Consider the following 23,796-nt stretch of genomic DNA (forward strand, 5'->3'; position numbering starts at 1 on the left):
GACGTACTAGTATGCAGAATTCATTGCAAACAGATATATTTTGGTTTTAGAGAGTAATAAATTAATGCCCAAGAACAGACAATGTAACATTAAGCCACTGATAGTAATAACGCTTTAAGAATATCATAAACTTCAAAAAAGTACAATTGAATCGACAATAAGGTGATGCAGGTGAATGAAATTTAAACATGCGATTCGCTGGAATAAAAAAGGAAAAATAAATATAGAAGAAAAAGAAAGCAAGGAAACTATTTAAAAAATACAAACAAGAACTTTTGAGGATACTCAAAGGAATATCCAAGAAACCAAATACAATAACCAAATACTCCTTTTAATGCGAGCTAAATCAGAAGCTAAAAACAGAAGAAATAAGAATATATAGTGTCAATATACCTATATGTTTAAAACTTGAATTTAATTTAACAAGAAACAACGACAGAGAAATAAGGCAACGATTTTTATTCTATTTTAGTTTCCTCTACAGCTATTTTCGCTTCCTTTTTGAGAACCAACCTTATATTTTGAAGATCTACATATATATCCTTTAGATTCTTGATTTATTATTCTTTTTATCTTATTTTTTTAGAACTTGTTTAACCATCACAAATATTTACAAATTCTATAGACATTATTACATTAAAACGAAACAACGCAACAAACAACTTATTAGGAATTCCTCATATAATAACTTTTTCGAGAAAAATACAACAAAAAATAAACATATATTAAATATCAATATTTCTAATATAATCCCCAATAAAAACTTGATTAAAAATAAAACAGAGTGGAAAGAGAGTACCAACAGACCACCTACGCTATTAATACCAATCAACTCCGAAAGTTACACAAATTTCGGGCAAATTTATTATACCACGAATAATAATTTTTTTTCTAAAATTCTTTATTTAATTTCCAATTTAAAAACATATTTAAATTCTAATCTACAGCACATATATAATCGCTACCACGCACAGAGGGACATTATGAACCCTAATTTAATAAAATTAAAATTGGACAGACTTTATACTTTCATGAAGTCTAAGCTTCAAATCCTCTGAAAAAATACCTGCTGAAAAATGTAGGGTACGAAAAGTCTAAAACTGTATTTTATGTTTAAGAGTTCAACAAGTTGGTAGAAAATGTTTCGACTGCTGATTAGCATTTAGTGATTAACGCTCTTTTTGTTTTTTTTTTAAGTAAAATAATATCTTTAAAAATGATGCAAAAAAATCATTTTGTACGAAATTGCTAATTGCTACAAATATAGCATATAAATATGTATATATATATATATATATATATATATATATATATATATATATATATATTTATATATATATTAAACTTAGAGCTAAGATTAATATTATTATAAAAATTAATATTAAACTCACCAGTCTTCCGGGTTGAACCGCGTCGATATCCATTTTGACGAGCTTTCGACATCCTCTCTGATGTCTTCTTCAGGGCTTCCGAGGTCTCAGTCTCCCGAGCCCCCAGACACTACTACACTCACTAGTCACTTCTAGTTCACTCACTAGTTCACTACTATACTATATATGTATATATATATATATATATATATATATATATATATATATATATATATATATATATATATATATATATATATGTAATATATAATTGTGGTGGTCCTTAAGTAATTGTACAAAAAGAAACCGTAGATTCTACACTTTAAAATATTACGGTTTAAGCCAAATTGCTTTAATAAAATGTTGATATTAGGAAAGATACAGGGTGTTAAAGTGGAAATTTAAAATTGTAATTTTCGCTATAACTTTTATGTTTGTAAACATTTATGTATCAAAATTCATAATTGGGCACTATTGAACATCGTAAATTATAATTTGGTGCATGCGTTAATGTAGCTAGTAGAGGGCGCCACATATGCCACATATGTGGTATACATTTGCACTTAACTTTTTGGTCTTTAAGTTACCGGTGTTTGTAATATAAAATATTAAAGATACATTATTTTAACAAAAAAAAAGGTATACTTGTTAATAACTTCAAAACTCAACAGTTTTCGAGATAATCTCATTTTACAAATCAATTACATAATTCAGATTTAACGCAATTACTTCAAGCAACGAAAGAAAATTAGACAAAAACTTCAATACTTCTGATTTTTGGTATAGAATACATTTAATCAAGTTTATAGTTAACGAAATATTAAATAAAATAAATATATTAGCGGAATATAATAGTAGGATTTGACAAAATAACAGAATAATTGGATTTTACATCAAACATTTTACGTTTTGTATTAAATTAAAGTCATAATCAAAATATTTTATTTATAAACCAAATTAAGAAATAGTTAAACTAAATAACATTAAACTTTTTGTCAAAGTAAGTGTTCGATATATCCACCATTTTCTTTAATTCATTTGTCAATACGTTCCATAAAAGAACGTCTCATATTATATTAATATTAGAACCAATAGCATCATTGGTTTTAAAGAAACTGTTGCAGTATTTATTATACCTATGTATTATAATAATAAGTAGTCTTTTGGTGTTTTTATGCATTAAGTAATCATATTAATATCTCATCACATGACCAAGGAATATGACTACCACGAACAATCCAACGTTCAGGAAAGTTGTATTTAAGTATGTTCTCACTGCCCTCTTTCTATAATGTGGTGATGTACCATCTTGCATAAACCACATATTTCGCCTTAAGTTTGATGACAATTCTTCCAATAAATCAAATAAAATCAGTTTATAAAAAATGTAAATAAATCTCATAATTCAAATTACAAGGTAATTCGCATGTCCGTAAAAAATAATTACCAATTGTTCCAAATCATACGTTTATTTAAAATTATTCATGTTTAAAATCCATATCGTATGGTTTGGTACCATTTGTAATTATTTTTTATGGACATGCGAATTACCTTGTAATTTGAATGGTGAGATTTATTTATATTTTTTATAAAATGATTTTATTGGTTGGTACACCACCACATTATAGAGAAAAGTGCAGTGAGAACATAAATAAATTCAATTTTCCTGAACGTTGGATTGTTCGTGGTATTCATATTCCTTGGTCATGTGGTGAGATATTAATATAATTATTTAATTTATAAGGTTTCCAAACGAATACTTTATTATTATATTATGTTTATTTTATATTATACTTATAATAATTATTATAAATACTGCAGCAGTTTCTTTAGAACCAATGATGATATTTAATATGAGACGATCTTTTATGGAATGTATTGACAAATGAATTAAAGAAAATGGTGGACATATCGAACACTTACTTTGACAAAAAGTTTAATGTTATTAAGTTTAACTATTTCTTAATTTGGCTTATTTATAAAATATTTTGATTATGACTGTAATTTAATACAAGACGTAAAATGTTTGATGTAAAATCCAATTATTCTGTTATTTTGTCAAATCCTACTATTCTATCCTGCTAATATATATTTTTTTTAGTATTTCGTTAACTATTAACTGTATTGAAGGCATTTTATACTAAAATTCAAAAGTATTGATGTTTTTGTCTAATTTTCTTTCGTTGCCTGGAGTAATTGCGTTAAATCTGAATTATGTAGTTGATTTGTAAAATGCGATTATCTCGAAAACTGTTGAGTTTTGAAGTTATTAACAAGTACATCATTTTTTTGTTAAAATATTGTATCTTTAATATTTTTTATCACAAACACCAGTAACTTAAAAAGCAAAAAAGTTAAGTGCAAATGTATGCCACATGTGTAGCATATGTGGCGCTCTCTATCAGATATATTAAAGGATGCATCAGATTATAATGTCTGATGATTAATAGTACCTATTTATGAATTTTTATACATAAATGTTCACAAACATGAAAGTTATATTGAAAATTAAAATTTTTAATTTCAACTTTAACACCCTGTATCTTTCTTAATATCTACATTTTATTAAAGCAATTCGACTTAAATCGCAATATTTTAAAGTGTAGAATCTATGGTTTTTTTTTGTACAATTACTTAAGGACCACCCTGTATATTGAGATGCGAATGACTCTTATGTTTTGCCTTAGGCTTAATTTTGCAAAACAAATAAATTTCTCTTAATTTATTTTTAATCTCAGGGCTATTTTTGATCGTTAGTTTTTCTTGGTGATTTCAAAGTAATATCTATATTATTGCCTTTGAAGGAAAAATGGACAATGGGAAAATAAATGAAAATTAATAAATTTTTGATAATAAATTAACAAACAACTTTTAAAAACTACTTACTTTATTACTCAATTTATAAAATCAAATAAATTTATAATTAAACCAAGCATATAACTTATGCTTTAATACGTATAATTAAACTTAAAAATTACCTAATGTTTATACACAAATTATCAATACTTATTATGACTTATACTCAAAAAGAAGATCTCTTAATTAAATTTTACACTCATTGGCAAAAATATCGAATATTTTGGAATTTTCCAATTTATTTTTGTAGTCACTACTATTTCAAAGTAATTTTAGATTACTGATAATACTCATATAGTAGGCTGATGTACTCAACTGGTTTAAAATATTTTGATGTTTATTTTGACGTTTATTCAGTGGTTAGTTTCATTCATACATTTTATCATAAACATCCTTTTTCACGTAAAGGAAAAATCATACTAATTCGGTTATTTTTAGTTTAATTTATTAAGTTTAATTAAATATTGTTTTAATTTAACTAAGTTTAAAACCCACCAATTCGATACTGCGATGAAGTCCAAGTAGCACATATTATAATTTTGTACGAGGAAGGATATGCACAAAAAAGTATCTCACGACGTCTCAGCAGAACTGAATCTATAGTTTCGAATACTTTAAAAAGGTACCGCGAAACAGGAAATTTTGTACGAAGGCCTGGTCAAGGACATCCAAGGTGCACAACCACAATTGATGACCATTTTTTGGTTCTTAATTCTACACGAAATCGTTCATTGACATCGATGCACCTCAGAAATGGGCTATTAAATGTTAGCCAAGTTAATGTGAGTTCAAAAACAGTTAGAAAAGAAGATCAAAAGAAGCAAACTTAAAGCCCATACGCCCCGCTAAAGTTCCACGTCTTCTCCAAAATCATAAAGCTCGTCGTTTGGAATTTGCAAGAACACATATTTAGTGGACATATCGAAAACTGGAAAAACGTTCTTTTCACTGATGAAACCAGAATCCTACTATGGAAGCCAGATGGTCAAAACTACGTCTACAGAAGAGTTGAAGAACGATTCGCCAGTTGTAGTCTCGTCCAGACCGTTAGTTTTGGGATTGATGGCATAATTCTTTGGGAAGGTATTAGTTGGGAGGTACGTACCGCACTTGTGGAAGTGATTAGACGGATGACTAGTGATTCTTACGTTTAAAACATCCTGCACAATCATGTTGTGTCATATGTTGGTTAAATTGGATATGAAAGATTCACGTTAAAGCACGATAATGTTTGACCACATGCCGCTGCCATAGTGAGTAATTATCTTGATGAGGTCCAAATTTGAAAATTGGATTGGCCACCGTCTAGCCCGACTTTAAATCCAATAGAGCACATGTGGGATCACCTAAAACGCAGCATACGACAAAGAAATCCCGTTCCAAATACGATAGAGCTGCTTCGACTTGCTGCACAGGATCAATGGAATGCAATTTCCCAAGGATATGTCCAAAATTTACTTACAAGCATGCTGAGAAAGATGTAAGCAGTAATAAGAGATAGAGGGGGAATACTTGGTACTGATCATGCACTTCTTTAAGTTGAAAGTCAAGGACTTCTTTAAGTACTTTAAGTTATCATTTAAGTTTAGAGTAGAATAACCTTATTTACCTAATATTAAACATTTATTTTTTTCACAATTTTCTCCGCATAAAAACTTAAAATTGTTCATTTAACATTGTTAAATAATACTAATAATACTAATAACTCTATTTTACAATAAACGACTTGTTTGACCAGAATTTATTTTGAAAAAACAAAAATTTGAAAATTCCAAAATATTCGACATTTTAGTCCATGAGTGTATATTTATTATGAAAGGAAATAGCTGAACACAATGTTGGAAGAATGAAATTAGTGATGATATCGTTATGAGTGTGGTTGAAAGTTCTTTTTTGTTGAATATCAGAGTGACCTTTTATTTACACAATTTTTCTATTGGTTCCTTTTCTCTTTCGAGTGTGACCATCTAATGCTCATATTCTTAGATGATTTAAACACCCCTGTTCTCCTCAGCTGGTGAAATTCTCTTTTACACACTAACGCCGCTACAGTTTCTCCAAAACACCTCCTGGTGTTTCCTCATCCACATCCCCATATTATTGATAAACACCTATCTCACAGGAACACACTTTCTTACTAATCGGATTTTCACTTCACCGATTAGCACTACATATATGCTACACATGTTCTCCTTACTACAGGATGTAATTTCATCTTTAAAGTAAAATCTCTTCCTGCATCGCAAAATCGGCTTGGCGTCGTTTCCCTGTACCTTTCGCTTCTACCAATGAGATTAAAGCATACACACCACACCTTAATTTCCAACCAATCAAATTTAATCATCATCATCAGTAGCTCGACAACCCTTTCTGGATCCTGGCTTGTTCTAAGATTTTCCGCCATTCTGTTCTGTTCCTTGCTTTGCTTTTCCAGTTGGTAATCTTAAGTGTTTTCAGATTTTGTTTTACTTGTTCCATGTATCTAAGTCAATGTTATGAAATATTTTATATTTATCACATTTAATACTTACTCAGTTAACAAACTCGTTATTCCCTTATATTATTTGGTATTTCCAATTTAATGAATAAATCGTTTCTTTTTGTTTACAAGTCTCGATATAACAATATAACTAAACGTTAAAATTATTATCTACTCTCATTTGTATTCAAAGAATTTTTATACCGGTGCCTTTGACATAATTGTTTATTAAAAACAGACTATTGCTATTATATCGATATCTCTCTAACGTTCAAACTTTTACTGATTCTTATCTATTTGGTTTTTACAGAAATAATTTTCCTATTCATTTATTAAATCGAGTTTATTGGTCGATGAAATTAAATTTATATTATTTATTATATTTTTCTTTAAATATTTTAGACCAATTCAAACCACAACAATATATATATATATATATATATATATATATATATATATATATATATATATATATATATATATATATATATATATTTCTAAAGTATTCAACTAGTGAATTCAGAGGTTTAATCGGTCATTCAGGTTGGCAAATAAAAAAAGAAGTCAACTACTTCATAAGTTTATCGAAGACGTTTCGCTTTATATTTCTAAAGCTTCATCAGTTCTCTAAAATATAACAAATGACATAGAGTTTATAAGAAATACAGATGTTTATAGTTCATGACTTACAACTCAATATGTAGTATATTATCTATATTATCATATATCTACTGTACACTTTGCTCATTATTTAAAACTAACTTAACCAAAAAAGAAAAAAACAAAAAACAAAAAACAACACACAAACTTTGCCGAAAATATTGTTCATATTCGTAGATATGAATATTTAAAAAAATTTAAACGAACATTTGGCTTCATTTAGATGGTTCTCCACTGAAGACCAACAAAGTTCTGATTTATTGCAATCTAGCAAACAACTTGACGCGATACCGAAAATTTTTTTATTTAAGGGCCATGTGTCACCAAATTCCAAGGTTTGAGACAATTATGAACTTTTACAGGGGACATTGCATAATTAGTTGGACGGGTGGAATTTGTATGGCGGAAATATTTGATATATTATTTTTAATTTATGTTTTAATGAAACTTGGAAATAGGGGATGATTTTGTTATTATTTTGAATGGAAAATACGCCAACTTTTAACTGAAGAATAATTGGTATCATTTATTTCGTAAGATGAGAGAGTGGTAAACCTGGCTCAAATTGTCGATGTCGGTTCTTTTGTTTATTGCCGATGAGTTCTTGAGGATCTCACACATTTCAATAAAGGAGCGTTTCTGATGGTTGTTTTGTTTCGCCAGTATTTTGGTATTTGTGAAATCAATGTGATGTTTAGTGGAAATGGCGTGTTGTGCAAGGGCACAAGAGGGTTTGGAAAGTCGGATGTCGCTTTTGTGTGAAGTTATACGCCCTAGAAGAGATCGACTAGTCTGGCCAATGTAGCAGGAGTTACATTCTGAACAGGGTATCTGATAGACAACATTAGTGTGCTCTAACGAGCTTAGTGGAGTTTTAGACTTGGAGAATAACTTTCCAATGGTTTTAGTATTTTTTAGGGATATTTTGACGGGTAAGTTTTTGAATAGTTTAGTAAGCTTGTTCGTAATTTGTGGAAAATAGGGAAGAGAAGCATATTTTGTGGCTGGTTTTGGGGTTAACGGGCAAACGTCTGTATGCTATTGGATATGGAGGCTAGTATTGCACCGTTAGGTGCTTCCAAAATAGAATGACCATAGCTTTTAGAGAAAAGATATCTGTTGATGATGGATATGGGGTAAGAGTTATCAATGAGAATGGATTTGAGTAAATCCAAAGATTCCCTCTTGTACCGCGTATGGGTCAACGTGTGTACTCTAAAGCTAAGAGCTTGTACAAGGTTATGTTTGTATCTTATTGGGTGTGTAGAGTGGTAATTTAAGAACCGGTTGCTCGCCATGTCTTTCCTGTACCACGTAGTGCCCAATGTGTTACTATGTGTGCGTATGATTCGCATATCCAAAAACGGTATGCTGTTATCAACCTCCAATTCACAAGTAAATTGCAGGTGAAAATCAACGCTATTGAAGACTGATAAGGTGCTTAAAATCTTATCAGGTGGTGTTGCTAGGATCAAGTCGTCGACATAACGCTTTACAAAGGGAACCTGGAAATCTAACTTACTGGTACTCTATATCCAATACTATCCAATACTAGCCTCATACATATCCAATACTAGCCTCCATATCCAATAGCATACAGACGAACATTTCCCCGTTAACCCCAAAACCAGCCACAAAATATGTTTCTCTTCCCTATTTCCCACAAATTACGAACAAGCTTACTAAACTATTCAAAAACTTACCTGTCAAAATATCCCTAAAAAATACTAAAACCATTGGAAAGTTATTCTCCAAGTCTAAAACTCCACTAAGCTCGTTAGAGCACACTAATGTTGTCTATCAGATACCCTGTTCAGAATGTAACTCCTGCTACATTGGACAGATTAGTCGATATCTTCTAGGGCGTATAACTTCACATAAAAGCGACATCAGACTTTCCAAACCCTCTTGTGCCCTTGCACAACACGCCATTTCCACTAAACATCACATTGATTTCACAAATACCAAAATACTGGCGAAACAAAACAACCATCAGAAACGCTCCTTTATTGAAATGTGTGAGATCCTCAAGAACTCATCGGCAATAAACAAAAGAACCGACATCGACAATTTGAGCCAGGTTTACCACTCTCTCATCTTACGAAATAAATGATACCAATTATTCTTCAGTTAAAAGTTGGCGTATTTTCCATTCAAAATAATAACAAAATCATCCCCTATTTCCAAGTTTCATTAAAACATAAATTAAAAATAATATATCAAATATTTCCGCCATACAAATTCCACCCGTCCAACTAATTATGCAATGTTCCCTGTAGAAGTTCATAATTGTCTCAAACCTTGGAATTTGGTGACACATGGCCCTTAAATAAAAAAATTTTCGGTATCGCGTCAAGTTGTTTGCTAGATTGCAATAAATCGGAACTTTGTTGGTCTTCAGCGGAGAACCATCTAAATGAAGCCAAATGTTCGTTTAAAATTTTTTAAATATTCATATCTACGAATATGAACAATATTTTCGGCAAAGTTTGTGTGTTGTTTTTTGTTTTTTGTTTTTTCTTTTTTGGTTAAGTTAGTTTTAAATAATGAGCAAAGTGTACAGTAGATATATGATAATATAGATAATATACTACATATTGAGTTGTAAGTCATGAACTATAAACATCTGTATTTCTTATAAACTCTATGTCATTTGTTATATTTTAGAGAACTGATGAAGCTCTAGAAATATAAAGCGAAACGTCTTCGATAAACTTATGAAGTAGTTGACTTCTTTTTTTATTTGCCAACCTGAATGGCCGATTAAACCTCTGAATTCACTAGTTGAATACTTTAGAAATATAAATTGACGGTCGTAGTCTTTACAATATATATATATATATATATATATATATATATATATATATATATATATATATATATATATATATATATATATATAACTTCACATGAAAGTAATGCAGGCGAGTGTTGTAATTTCGTAATATTTATTAAAAATAATTTTGAGGTTATAATGAGGATAACAAAATATAAAAGTATCTATTACTTAGATCTTAGCAGATAAACTTTTTCCTTAATAAATAATATTTATTGCCCCACTTCCTAACCATCAACAGTAAATGCTGCTGATACAAGTTAATATTCTGTGTAGATTATTGTTGTTGATCATTTTGTTGTTTTAAAATATAAAACTTATAATAATGAAATCAAATTGGAGTGACTAATAATAAGTAGCGGTTTCTGAACTATGGTCTTCTAAATCAACATCAAAACACGTTCCTATTTTGTCAACTGGAACCAGCACTATCGAAGGTAAATATACATTTTAAAATTGATCTTTTTATCATAAACTAATATTTTAATTAGGTTCATTCAATAATACTTGAATGCATGGATATTCAACTACCACCGCTAATAATAGAAAAGAGAATACCAAACATTGTGAAGAATATAATAGCTCTATTGAGATGCGTAACATACTTGTGTCACCTACGTTTGGGGAAAACGTCGTTGATAGTGGTTCAGATTTTTCTGCCGGCAGTAGTGATAACTATCTTTCGAGTGGTGATGAAGGTTTATCGAATATTGAATTAACATAAGAAGAAAAATAGAATGTCAAGTTTGCCTTACAAATCCAAAGAAACCGTCATTGCATAAAAAACCAAAATTGATTAATTGCAACTCTTGTAAATTTAATTGCTCCCTTAGTTTTAATGATGATTTCGGAAACCAGTTATGCTCGAAATTGTGGAGAGTAGACTATAATCGCCAAAAGGATTATATTCTCAGTTGTGTTGCCAGCAAAGAACCTACTTGTAGAAGAGTTCGTTCTGGAACAGGTGCTCTCAAAACTACAAGTATCATTTCCTAAACCAGGTCAAAAAAAAATCGAGTTTCTTTCTTCGCACTTTGTGTATAAGCCAAGGGCCAATGTATAAGGCATTGTCTGGAGTAAATTATATGGGAATATTTGCAGCTAACGAGAAACGTGGCAAACAGGAACTTGCTAATAAAACCAAACCTGATATATTATAGCTTTAATCAAAGCTCCTATACAAAGTTTTCCAACCATGGCATCTCACTACTGCAGGTCATCAACTAAATGAGGATATTCAAATTCTAATTTATCTATCGCAAAAATGTACGAACTATATGTTGAATATTGCAAGAAAACGGAAAAGGAATATGCATCTCAAATAACTTACCGCCGCATTTTTTGTATCAACTTTAATTTGTCCATTTTTTAAGCCTAAAAAGGATCAGTGTCTAACATGCACGAACTACTTGAAGACAAAAGCTTCAGATTTAGAAGATAAATATCAGGATGAAATTAAAAGACGAGACGAAGCAAATTTAGCAAAATTTACAAAGCGTTCTGCAAATACCTTCTTTGGATGTCTCACCAATATATTACAGTAGAAAGCTTCTTCTTATGGTGCCTATCCGTTACGGATATTGGACACTAACATGGCTATTCTGACTTTGTTGACTGCTGCCCTGAAAAGTCCGGTAGTGGTTAAGTTATACCATTTTCGCAGGTTATGCAGCCAGGATATTCTTCTTCGTCCTGGACCTCTTTTTCCATGCACTTTACCTTGAAGTATGGTCCGAAGTAGGTTGTATCGTTGTTCATTGCGCAATATATAGCCCAGGTATTCTAGTTTGCGACGTTTTATGGTTATGACTAGTTCGCGCTCTTTACCCATTCTATGTAGTACTTCTTCGTCGGTAACTCTGTCTATCCAAGAAATCCTCAACATGCGTCTATAGCACCACATCTCAAATACTTCGAGTCTCTTCAGTGATGCTTCAGTTAAGGTCCAGTAGAAAGCTGTGTGCGTACAATCTCACAAGTTACAAAGCAGTTAGTCAAAAAGCCCACTGCTACGCATGGACTGAAATTAATGGTCAAAGGGGCAGTTCAGAAATAGGCACGTCTGCTTAAGTTCATAAAATATCTGTTTGTTCTCTGATACCTGTAGCGGTCAAAACAGAAATCATTTTATTGCAGTATTATTTCTATTTATCGTACAAAACAGCAATTTAAATATTGTACAACATAATTTTTTAGAATCTGGACATTCTTATAAGGAAGTAGATTCCATGCACAGTGCCATATAAATTGCTAAAAAGAATGTTTGAGTATATACTATGCATGACTGGTTAAACATTTTTAGATTGGGACGCTCCAAAAGAGGCTGAAACAAAAGAAGTCATCCATATAACGTACAGGGATCAAGATATAGTGATTTTCTTGATATAAAGACCCTAACTACTAATACTCTTAAAAATAGAACTATTGACGAAAGCGGAAATCGTATTAATTGGCTTAAAATTAAATGTATGCGATATAAAGCAGATAAACCGCAATATTTGCTATTTAAGTACAACTATAGTAATCCAGAGTTTCTTATGTTCAATGTAGGTGGACGTAATAAACGAGTTGTAAATCCTGTACAGGAAATTCAACTATTATACTCCAATATACCTCCAAAGCAGGATCTTCTAAAATTAGGTAAGACAGGAACAATTCCCTCTAAATTCCATGCTTGGTATTAATCAATGTCATCAGAGTGTGGAAAAAAAGATGTCGCTCCAGAGCCATCAGTATTGTCCGATTCGGATTCGGATTAGTTCTACTTGTCCAATTTGAATTCAGATACTTCTAGTAAAAAAACTTTTACATTTTTGTTATCATTTTTGAATTAAAAAAATAAAGTAAATGGTTTTATTTAAAACTTCACTGTAAATAAATAAAATTAAAAATATTTTCTTTGTGTTTTATTATTGATCAACAATAATCTTTTTGTGGCCATGATTTCAATATGAGCAAATTTCTACATCAAAAAGTGACAAAGTCAATTTTTTTTTTCAAAAAACAAGGGTAATGCGATTTTTAGAGCTACTTAGAATCACTAACTTCAACCATTTAATACCTGGAACGAAAAAATACATATCCTTTTAAAATGATTTCAAAATAAATTTCAATAAAATTACAGAATATTCACCAATTATCTCGAAAGCATATTTGACTTGGTCAGTTTTTGCAGTATACCCACGATATATTGTCAAAGAGGATAGTTATTGCGCTTAAATGGTCTTCATAATGTCTCATAAGTTTAATCAGCGCAATGTGGACTTTATCTGACCCTGTAGCTCTGCTAGTATGATTTGTGAATAAAGTTATGCAAAATGTTGTCTAATACAATATTAACAATAATATTCCCTCAAGTTTGCCTTAAAATTGAGGAAAATTGCCTTTTTTGCATAATTTTTTAATAACTATTTAATTGCGGTTCGCAAAAAATTTCAGATTTTGAAAAATCGGTAGAAATATCAAACAGCTTGGTCACACCATATGCACACTTCTGCAAATTCTCTGTGTTTACTTTTCGGCATTTGTTTAAGTCGTCATTGTTAGTGCGTTTTAAGTCACCTAACTAAATTTCAAAAGTACTTTTGTGCTTTTATTTTATGTTTTTATTACTTAATAAAATCGGGTGTAAAAAATATTTTTACACATTGTAGTCTTTGATAAGCTAAAGAGGCTTATTTCTCACCAGCAAATAAAGCGAATAAGATTATAACTTCTCGTTTTAAACAGTTCTTAAAGTAAATGCTAAAATCCAGTAAACAATGACCTTCTTAACTCGTACAATTTTTTACCTTTATAGTTCTCTCAAAGCTTTTATATTTTGTTTTATGTTGAACATATATCAACAGCCCTTGCTTTTTGCATGGCTATAAAAAGTGAAATATCATTGTCGCCGACTTGCAGTGAGACAACGTAGGTGGTTTGTAAGTGATAAAGGATTTTAAACCAATAAACGTGTACTGAATTTAAAAGCTTTTATGAATTTTTATAAAGCAGATCTCTCACAATAATGTATCGTCAATAGAATTCTAGAGATTAGACGATTTTATTTTACTAAACATACTTTTACAATTTTTTTTAAAAAATAGTCCGAATAATAAAGCGCCATACGACCAACAAGTTAAGTAGACATAGTTTTTGACGTCGGTGACTTAACTTTGGAATTATCTTTATAGCGAAATTAATAAAAAAATTGTTATAATGAATATGAAATGTTTTATAAGTATTGCAAATTGTAAAAAAACTTACTTTAATTTTTTAACTTAAGATTAATTTTCATGATGACAACAAAATTCTCCAGTTAGTGATTCCATAGTAAATCATAATTAAATCATGAGAAAAACCAGGAAAAACACCTCATAATACTATCCCGAAATCTTTACTATTTGGTTTTACATTTAGTTTAATCTTATTATCTTATAAACAACATACTCTGATTATATATTTATATATATTCTATTTCTATCTTTTTTCGTGATCTGCCAAATTTCTGACCCATAAGTCACAATAGGCTCTACCAAGGTTAGATATCTACCGATAGATTGTCAATTTCGTTTCTTGTCTAATATTTTTAGACCATAGTAGAGATTTTAGAATGTTTACCGCTTTTTTCTTTAGATATTATAGATACGAGATATTTCTATTCATTGCATGTTTTTGTGTTTCTAATTTCTAACTCGGAATTTCTTAATCATTTCCTATTTTAAGATACTCTGTCTTTGACATATTCATATCGAGTCCCCATTTTCCATATTCTTTCTTTAGTATCCTGAACATTTAGTCCATGTCTTCCTCATCATTCGCTACGACTACCTGATCATCTGCGAAAAATAAATTAGTCTTTATTAATAAAGACATTTACCACCACACCGCCTATATCTATTCCCATTCCGGATACTTGTTTCGTCCACTGCTCTAGGGATGATTGAATATTATTTTAAATAAGCTTGGAGATAGACAACATCCTTGTTTAAGCCCCATTGTTATTGGAAATGATACAGATATAAAGTTTCCTTCTATAACGACACTTATTGCATTTTTGTATATATTTGCGATAGCATCCACATTCTCTCTACTGAGACCTACTTTCGTCAATGTTTAAAACAGTTTTTTCAAAGGTACCATATCGTATGCCTTCTCTAAATCTACAAATAATAGGTATGCAGATAGATTAAATTAGAGCATTTGCGTTTATCCCCTTTCTTGAATATTGAGCTGATGTATCCAACATTACCAGGGATATTTTGTCATTTTCAGCGTCTGTTAAATGGTTGAATCAACATCTCATGTAATATTTTTGGTCCATACTTTACCAACTCGATTGGGATGTCTCCAGTTGCTACTGTTTTACCGTTTTTCAATCTTTTGAGGGCATCGCTTAACTCTCCGGTTGTTATCTCAATTATTTGTGTATGGATATTTCTTCCATTTCAATCTTTTGGAATTGACATCTATCCTCTGTCAGTAAGACCTCATAATGATGTATCTACTGTTTTAGATCTATTAACTGTAAGTTAGATTTTTCCTTTCCTTTCCTCTGGAGAGACTCTATCACCTTCCACGCTTGCCCAACTCTTGTTCCTCCCCTATACCTATCCACCTCTGTACATCTTCGATCCCACATCTCATTTTTACTTTTGACTACTTCCCTTTTTACATCTCGATTTGATTTTTTATATATCTTGTAATCTTCCTTCTTTCTCGTTGACATTCATTTCTGATAAGCAGTTTTCTTCTTGTTTATTAACATTTGCATATTCTCCGACCATATCTTTCTAATTTTATATGTATGTTATTTAAAATCATAAATGATATATCGTCGATTTCTTGTTGATTTTTACAAAAAAGGAGCGGTATTTTCTTTTTACTGCTTTTTTTTAACATGGTTAACTAGATCCTACTCCATTCTGCCAAGGAATTTGCGACGCCATTGGTCTCATCAATCATAACTCAAAGTCGCTTCTTTGATTTCTCACTTTTTATCATCTGTTTCTTTCAGGACTATACTTAAATCGTTCCATTGAAGACTATGTTCATTCTCAATGCATGTTAACATATCTGCGATCTATTAAATTTTCTATTTTCAATTTAAGATTAATATTCACTTATTCTAATACTTAATGGTCTTGATTATTCATATCAATAAAAATAATCGCACTCACAAGGTATTTTATAAATACAATTCTTGGTTATTGGTTGTTCATTGTTAGGTTTAAATTTAGATAAAATAAATTTTAATGTGTTCGATGTTTTGAATTTTGTTGAAAGGTTGAATGTATTTACTATCGTTTTTCTAATAATCCTTTTATGTATGATATTGTTATTTTCCTTGTACTATTCCTTATGGATGCTGTAGGATCCCATTCTAAGTTGTTCTGTTTCTTTTGGTCGATTTTTAAACATTTCTTATTTATTAACGATACAGGATAATAATTTTATGGCACTCAATAATTATATTTTCTTTCTATGCTGTTTTTGTTTCTCAACTTGCTAATGACATAATGAACTTAATTTTTATTGGTAAATGTATATATATATATATATATATATATATATATATATATATATATATATATATATATATATATATATATATATATACAGTGATGAGTGTCTTAAGAACCGGCAAAATAACGCAAAAGATAGAAAACATAACATGTTGTGAAATAAAAAGAGATGAAAGTAGTAGAGGTGGGAAATTGTCGATAGAAACCTCTAATTTACATTAAATTACATTAGGACTATCGATAGTTTCCCACCTTTAGACGTTAGCTTATGAGCTAGTTGACCTCAGTCATAATATTACAAGTATGACGTCGAATATTTACATTTTTTAAATTTCGCATAAAGTAAAAACTGATTGAAGGCAATAAAGCAAATGTAGGTAAACAGTTTAATTAGTAGTAATTTGATAATTAATTCCGTGTTGACGAATACAGAATAACAAGCTATGATAATTCTGTATTGAGAAGAGTGTATGCGACATCTCAAATCGTAGTTTATTATTGATCAATACTTTAATTTTGGATAAAAAATACTCCTACTTAAACTGTTTTTACTTACATTACATGATACTTATTACTGTGACTGAAGTCAACCAGCTCATAAGCTAACGTCTAAAGGTGGGAAATTTTCGATAATTCTAATGCATTGTAAAGTAAATTATAGGTTAATATCGATAATTTCTCACCTCTACTACTTTCATCTCTTTTTATTTCACAACGTATTATGTTTTCTATCTTTTGCGTTATTTTGCCGGTTCTTAAGGCACTCATCCCTGTATATATATATATATATATATATATATATATATATATATATATATATATATATATATATATATATATATATATAATATATATATATATATATATACGTATATATATATATTTATATATATATATACAATATAAATATATATATATATATAAATAAAAAAAAGAGGTTAATCTTTGTATATGGGTAAATTTTATAAAAACCCTAAAAGGGCTACATTAAAAACACGAACGTTTTCGGAACAACAGCTTCATCATCAGGTTAAAATACAGGTTACCATGCCTGAGCCACCAAAATATTTGGGTAAAAACCCTTTAAAATATATTGTGTTACCAAAGATAGTACATAATGATAATATTATTTGATGTTTAATATTTTAATTAGTATTATCAAATAATATTATCAACATTATGTACTATCTTTCTTAACACAATATATTTTAAAGAGTTTTTACCCAAATATTTTGGTGGCTCAGGCATGGTAACCTGTATTTTAACCTGATGATGGAACTGTTTCCGAAAACGTTCGTGTTTTTAATGTAGCCCTTTTAGGGTCTTTATAAAATATACCCATATACAAAGATTAACCTCTTTTTGTGATACGTGGTATACAGCCAACTGCAGGAATTATTTTCCTTGTGAATTTTATATATATAAATATATATACATATATATATATATATATATATATATATATATATATATATATATATATATATATATATATATATATATAATATATATATATATGGATGGTTGTGACTTGGAATTAGTGACAATGAAAAAGTAGAGCATAGTGCTTTTGCGTGTGGTGCATGTGACAATAGTGCTTTATTTATTAAGTCACAACATAAACTCCAAATTTATAGTAATTTTCGTAATTTGGGATAGATTAAAATGTTTATTGGTCATCTAGGTAGAGATTGCAATCGTAAATAGACGAGAATAAAAAACTATTCGATTTACAGAAACTTGACTTTTTATTTAAATTTGTTAAATTTTATAATATGTATTTATATTAAAAGCTAATACATATTTACCAAGATACTTAATAATGTATATGTCTTACCAAATACGTAAGTGGATGAAAATAAAAAGTTTACAAGCTTGCTTATAGAAACTTTTACTTTCTGGCATAAACCGCCGAACTTTTTGCCCTTTTCATAATTTATTCCTTTGAACCAGACTAAATATATCGTAAAAGCATTATCCTACAAGGACTCCTTCAGCGAGCGTATTAAATAATTCCTGTAAATATCGATTTTTTCAGAGTCTGTCACTTCTCGTTGTTGTTTAGGATATAAGACAAGATCCTGCCGTCGAGTGGATTTCATATCTTCCATAAAATTTTTAATATACAGGTCTTTAAAAAGAGCACCCTAATTTTTAATATTTTATAAGGTCCAAGAATAATAGGGTGGGAAGCACGAAATGAGAGCTATTTTTGTATTTACTGTTTAAAACAATGGTTTTCAAATTGTGGGTGTTGTTTTAATACTAAAAATTTCCTGTCCGTAATGAAACATTTCTAAATTACTTATGCACAGTTCGTTTAACAAATATTTATAATTATTTGTGGATTTGAAGAAATTAGGTTTCGTGTAAGCAATGTATTACTATTAAGAAGTGCAGGGGATCGTTTTTATTGTCCAAGAAAAATCTCTTCCAAAAATTTAATAAAACAATGGAAATTCAATTTTAAGAAGTATATAACTCACGTTAAGATAAGAAAATCTTATCGTTAGAGGGCTTGTTGATAAAAAGTTTATGTTTATATACTCTCTCCAAACTTTGAGTATTGCTTTATTAGGTCGAGTATAAGACGGTTTCGTCCTGCGACTTTTTTTTGGTTCTGGGGCATTTTCCCTATAATTTTCCCAAAACATGTCGATTTTACAACATGTCGAAAATTTATAGATAAATATTGCTATTCTTTTTAATTTATTTGCTTAAAAATTATAAGAAAAACAAATATAGGACATAGGACTGTGACGAAATTCATAGAAAACCAGCAAATTTTTTCAGGATACTTTTAATAACAGCAGCAAAAACAACTTTTTACATTGTTTGAGAATAGGGCAAAATGCGACAATAGACCCATATAACTTTGAAAGAGTGGAAAGTTTTAAATATCTCGGAGCAACAATCACTGCAGATAACGATATCGCGGAAGAGATTAAAGGAAGAATTCAGGCAGCAAACAGATGTATGTACAGCCTCCACAATACTATTAAATCCAAAAGCCTAACACGAACATCAAAAAAGATTAGATTATATAAAACGGTGATTAGACCGGTGCTCATGTATAGGTGTGAGACGTGGACCCTGACCAAAGAAACTGAAAGAAAACTTAGATGTTTTAAGAGGAAAATCCTCAGAAGAATCTTTGGGCCTTATCACGACATTAATAGCAACCAATAACGAATGAGAACAAATGCTGAGGTCAAGCAGATGTATAAAGCGAGCGATATAGTCCAAGAGATTAAATCCCAACGTCTTAGATGGGCTGGCCATGTCCATAGACTCGCTATTAACCGCCTTGCCAAATTAATATGGGAGGAAGCCCCCACAGGAAGAAGACCCTTAGGACGTCCACGAATGCGATGAAGAGAAAATATATGGTCAGATCTAAGAACAATGGGGCTGCCCACTGACCCAACTATTATGGACGACCGTTCAAGATGAAAGCAAGTTGTGCAGTCAGCCAAAACCCACCCCGGGTTGTAGTGCTACGAGAAGAAGAAGAAGATATTGTTTGACGGAACTTGTTTTCCGGTTTTTCTATCTGACGAATAATATTGGTCAATTTTATGACTGTTAAAAAATTTTATAATAAAAGTTTTTCCAACAATTTGTTGATTTTAAATAAGTTTGATTTTTATTAAGATCAAACTAAATGTAAAACAACCAAATACTTATCATGTCAGGATAGTATTCTGAGGTTTTTTTCCTGGCTTTTTCCTCACTATTTACTATGGAATTACTTTTTAATCACATGCTACGATTTTTCTGACAAATATTCTCAAGTTAAAGTTAATTTTATGTAATCAAATGCACTATCCTACAATAAACTCATCCCAGGAACGCAACTCAACAATATTGGCAATATTATTATGAAGTTGTCTACTTTAAAATGTACAATATATGTCTTTATTGTCAATATAAATGAGTCGGATAAAATTAAATTATTAGCAGAATTTTTCACCAAGTAATATAAAACAAAATTTGTTTAATTTAATATTTATATAAAAAAGCCACAAGAAAATAGCTTCAGAACAATATATTGATATGTATAAGCTAATAGATAATATCTTACGAAAAACTTTAAGAATTTCTTAAAATAAAAGCATTGTAACTTTTTTATATTGGCATGTAATTACCACCATTTTTAAAAAAATTTAAAGCAGCTGAAAATATCTGCAAATAAATTTTGTTCGCTTGCTTTTTTAAACATGATTATATAACGAGCCAGAACATTTTTTTACCACATATTTAGTGGTTCATTTACAACGGCTGCAATTTCATAAATTTCGTTTTATATTTGAGATTAAATCTGGGATAATCGGGCCTGTCATGAAGATGAGCGACTCTTGAAAAAAATTCAATAAAGTCAAAGATCTCTACAAGATATCAAGTCGTTCTCCGATATTTAAGGGATTTGATGCTTTCGCAACGCCCTCGACATTCTGATGTATTCGGAGTCTCGAAAGTAATAGGGGCGGCTATTTAAGGATATTAGATAGTATCGGGTTTCGGCAAAAAATTACGATGTTTACTACAAATAACGGCGTAACGTTATAAAACTTTTAGTTTAAAAAAATTGAACCAATAATAATTATCATATGATTTATTAAGCAGTTAAATTAACTAAATAAACAATGCAAGAGATGACAAATAGTCCGAAAACAGCTTGGCCTCTTAAAAACAATTTCCAGTCATTGATTTTTTTATGCGACCTTAATTAAAAGGGTTTTCTTATAATAAATCCATAGGAGCCGAGAACACTATTCAAAAATTGTTAAAATATTTTTTTAACCTCAATATAAAACCTAATTTTTTTAAGGTTTTCTGAGACATTTTGGGCCAAAAAGGTCTCTTGATATTTTTCTCTAAAATTAGTATATTTCGAGTTACAAGCGATTTTGAGTTATGAGGAATAACACTCAAAAATGTTCATTTTGAAGACTAAATAACAAGTAAAAAATTATTATTATTAAATTTTTATTCCGGTGAGTTTTTTTTTATGGCAAGCAGCGTTTGCACGCAGCACACCAGCCGTTGTGACCGTTATGGAGTGTAATTTTCCTCGCCACGGCGGATTTACTTGAAAAAATTTTGCGAAATTTTTGATTTAGGTTTCTCTAACCATCTAGTTCACTTTTAATCTTAAGCCCAGAGTTGCTTTAATTTGGAGGGTGAAAGCCATCTCTTCTCGAGGGTGAAAAAACATACGTTCAAAATAAATCCGGAAATAGATAAATTGAGTAATTCTAAGTAACTTTTGTTCTATAAAGTTTTTTTACTCACAAGCCAATACTTTTTTATTTTGAAGTGAAACTGTTTATTTTTGAAAAAGAAAAGCCGTTTTAAAACGTTTTTAGACGGTTTTTCTCAAACAAGTCAAAAAGTAAACTTTTTGTAAAAAAATGTTTTTTTCAAAAATGTAGCTTATAAACAAATTAAAAAATTGTGTATCTGTAAAGTCTGTAGACCTAGTATAACCAAAGTCGTAGCTTATGAAAAGTATGTTCTTATTTTTCAAATTCTAAATCAAATAATTCAAAGTGAAATAACCAAAAAATCAATTACTTTTCGGGAAAAACTCATTCTGGTTTTTCATAAAAAGTTGGTCCTTTTTTTTAGTAAAAACATCATGAAAATCACTCAGTAATTAGCACCCCAAATGAACTTATTCGTTACTGCTTTTGAATTAACTTTATTTATGTGTTGTATATATGATCTGTACGTTTGACCAGTTCAAAGTGCTTATTAAAAAAAACTGGTTTTAAAGTAAAAAAAAATTGTAGTTTTAAAAAAATGCCTTTCCGTTCAAAATATCTTTAAAAGTATTAGTGATGCAAACAGTCACATCTTTAGATATGACTGTAATTGGTGACTCGTTCAGCTATTTCAGGTGGTGGTTTTTATAAGGGTAGAAATTATGTGGTAACAAATTAAACAGTAAAGAAACCTAATTTTAATGTCACTGTAAGATTAAATAATTTCCAATTGCTTTTATGAACAATCATATGTTTTTTTATTAGAGGTCGTTTTCACCCTTAAAAAATAAAAAGCAATTAAGGGCACAAGTTTAATTTTAAAGTGGAGGGTAAGTTAATCCAAATTTCCATACAAATCATTAGCGACAAGGTATTTAATGACATTGGTTTAATTATAACTAATCTAATTACCTGCTTTAATTTACATGTAAGATTTTTTTTTCTAAAATGCGCAGTTATTGTAATAGGGGTGAAGCCCTAAAAAATAAAAAGCAACCAATAGCACAAGTCTTTAATCTATATCGGAATCAAACCGCCAAGGTAAGAGTTGACAACCAGAACATCCGAAATATCAAAATATGGAGAGAATCCGCCAAATTTGCGTGCTGTCACCACTACTCTTCAATGTATACACTGAAGCGGTATTTAAAGAAGCGTTCTCAGATTCAATAGAAGGTATATCTATCAATGGAACAGTTTTGAACAATCTGCGTTTTGCAGACGATACAATAAAAATGACGAATAACAACAAAGGTTTACAGAACGTTATGCAACGACCTAATGAATGCTGTCATGAATAAAGACTAAGGATGAATTTGAAAAAAACTAAATGCATGATCATGACTAAATCAGCAAATGCAAACATCCAATTGATTGTTGAGGATACGGTAATTAAGAGTTCGGATACCTACAAATACTTAGGAACATGGATAACATCAACTGTAGACCAAGCCAAAGAAATTAAGGCACATATTGAAATAGCACGTGCATCATTTGTTAAACTTAGGAGCCATGTTAAAGATTAGGACCACGCTTAAGAATGCTCTGGTGTTACGTATTCACCACTCTCCTTTTTGGCTTGGAAGCATGGACATTAAAACAAGTGCATCTAAAAAAGTTGCCGCCTATGAATTTTTGGTGTTACAGAAGAATCCTACGAATATTATGTACTCAAAGAATATCAAACGCAGAAGTTACTAGAAGAATGGGAAATAAAGTTAAAATAATAGTGACTATCAAAAGAAGAAAAATTGAGTACTTAGGTCATGTGATGAGAGGGCAAAGATACTCATTATTACAACTTATTAGGCAAGGCATTAAA

Source organism: Diabrotica undecimpunctata, chromosome 7 (genome assembly GCF_040954645.1).
Source record: "Diabrotica undecimpunctata isolate CICGRU chromosome 7, icDiaUnde3, whole genome shotgun sequence".
NCBI classification, from domain to species: Eukaryota; Metazoa; Arthropoda; class Insecta; order Coleoptera; family Chrysomelidae; genus Diabrotica; species Diabrotica undecimpunctata.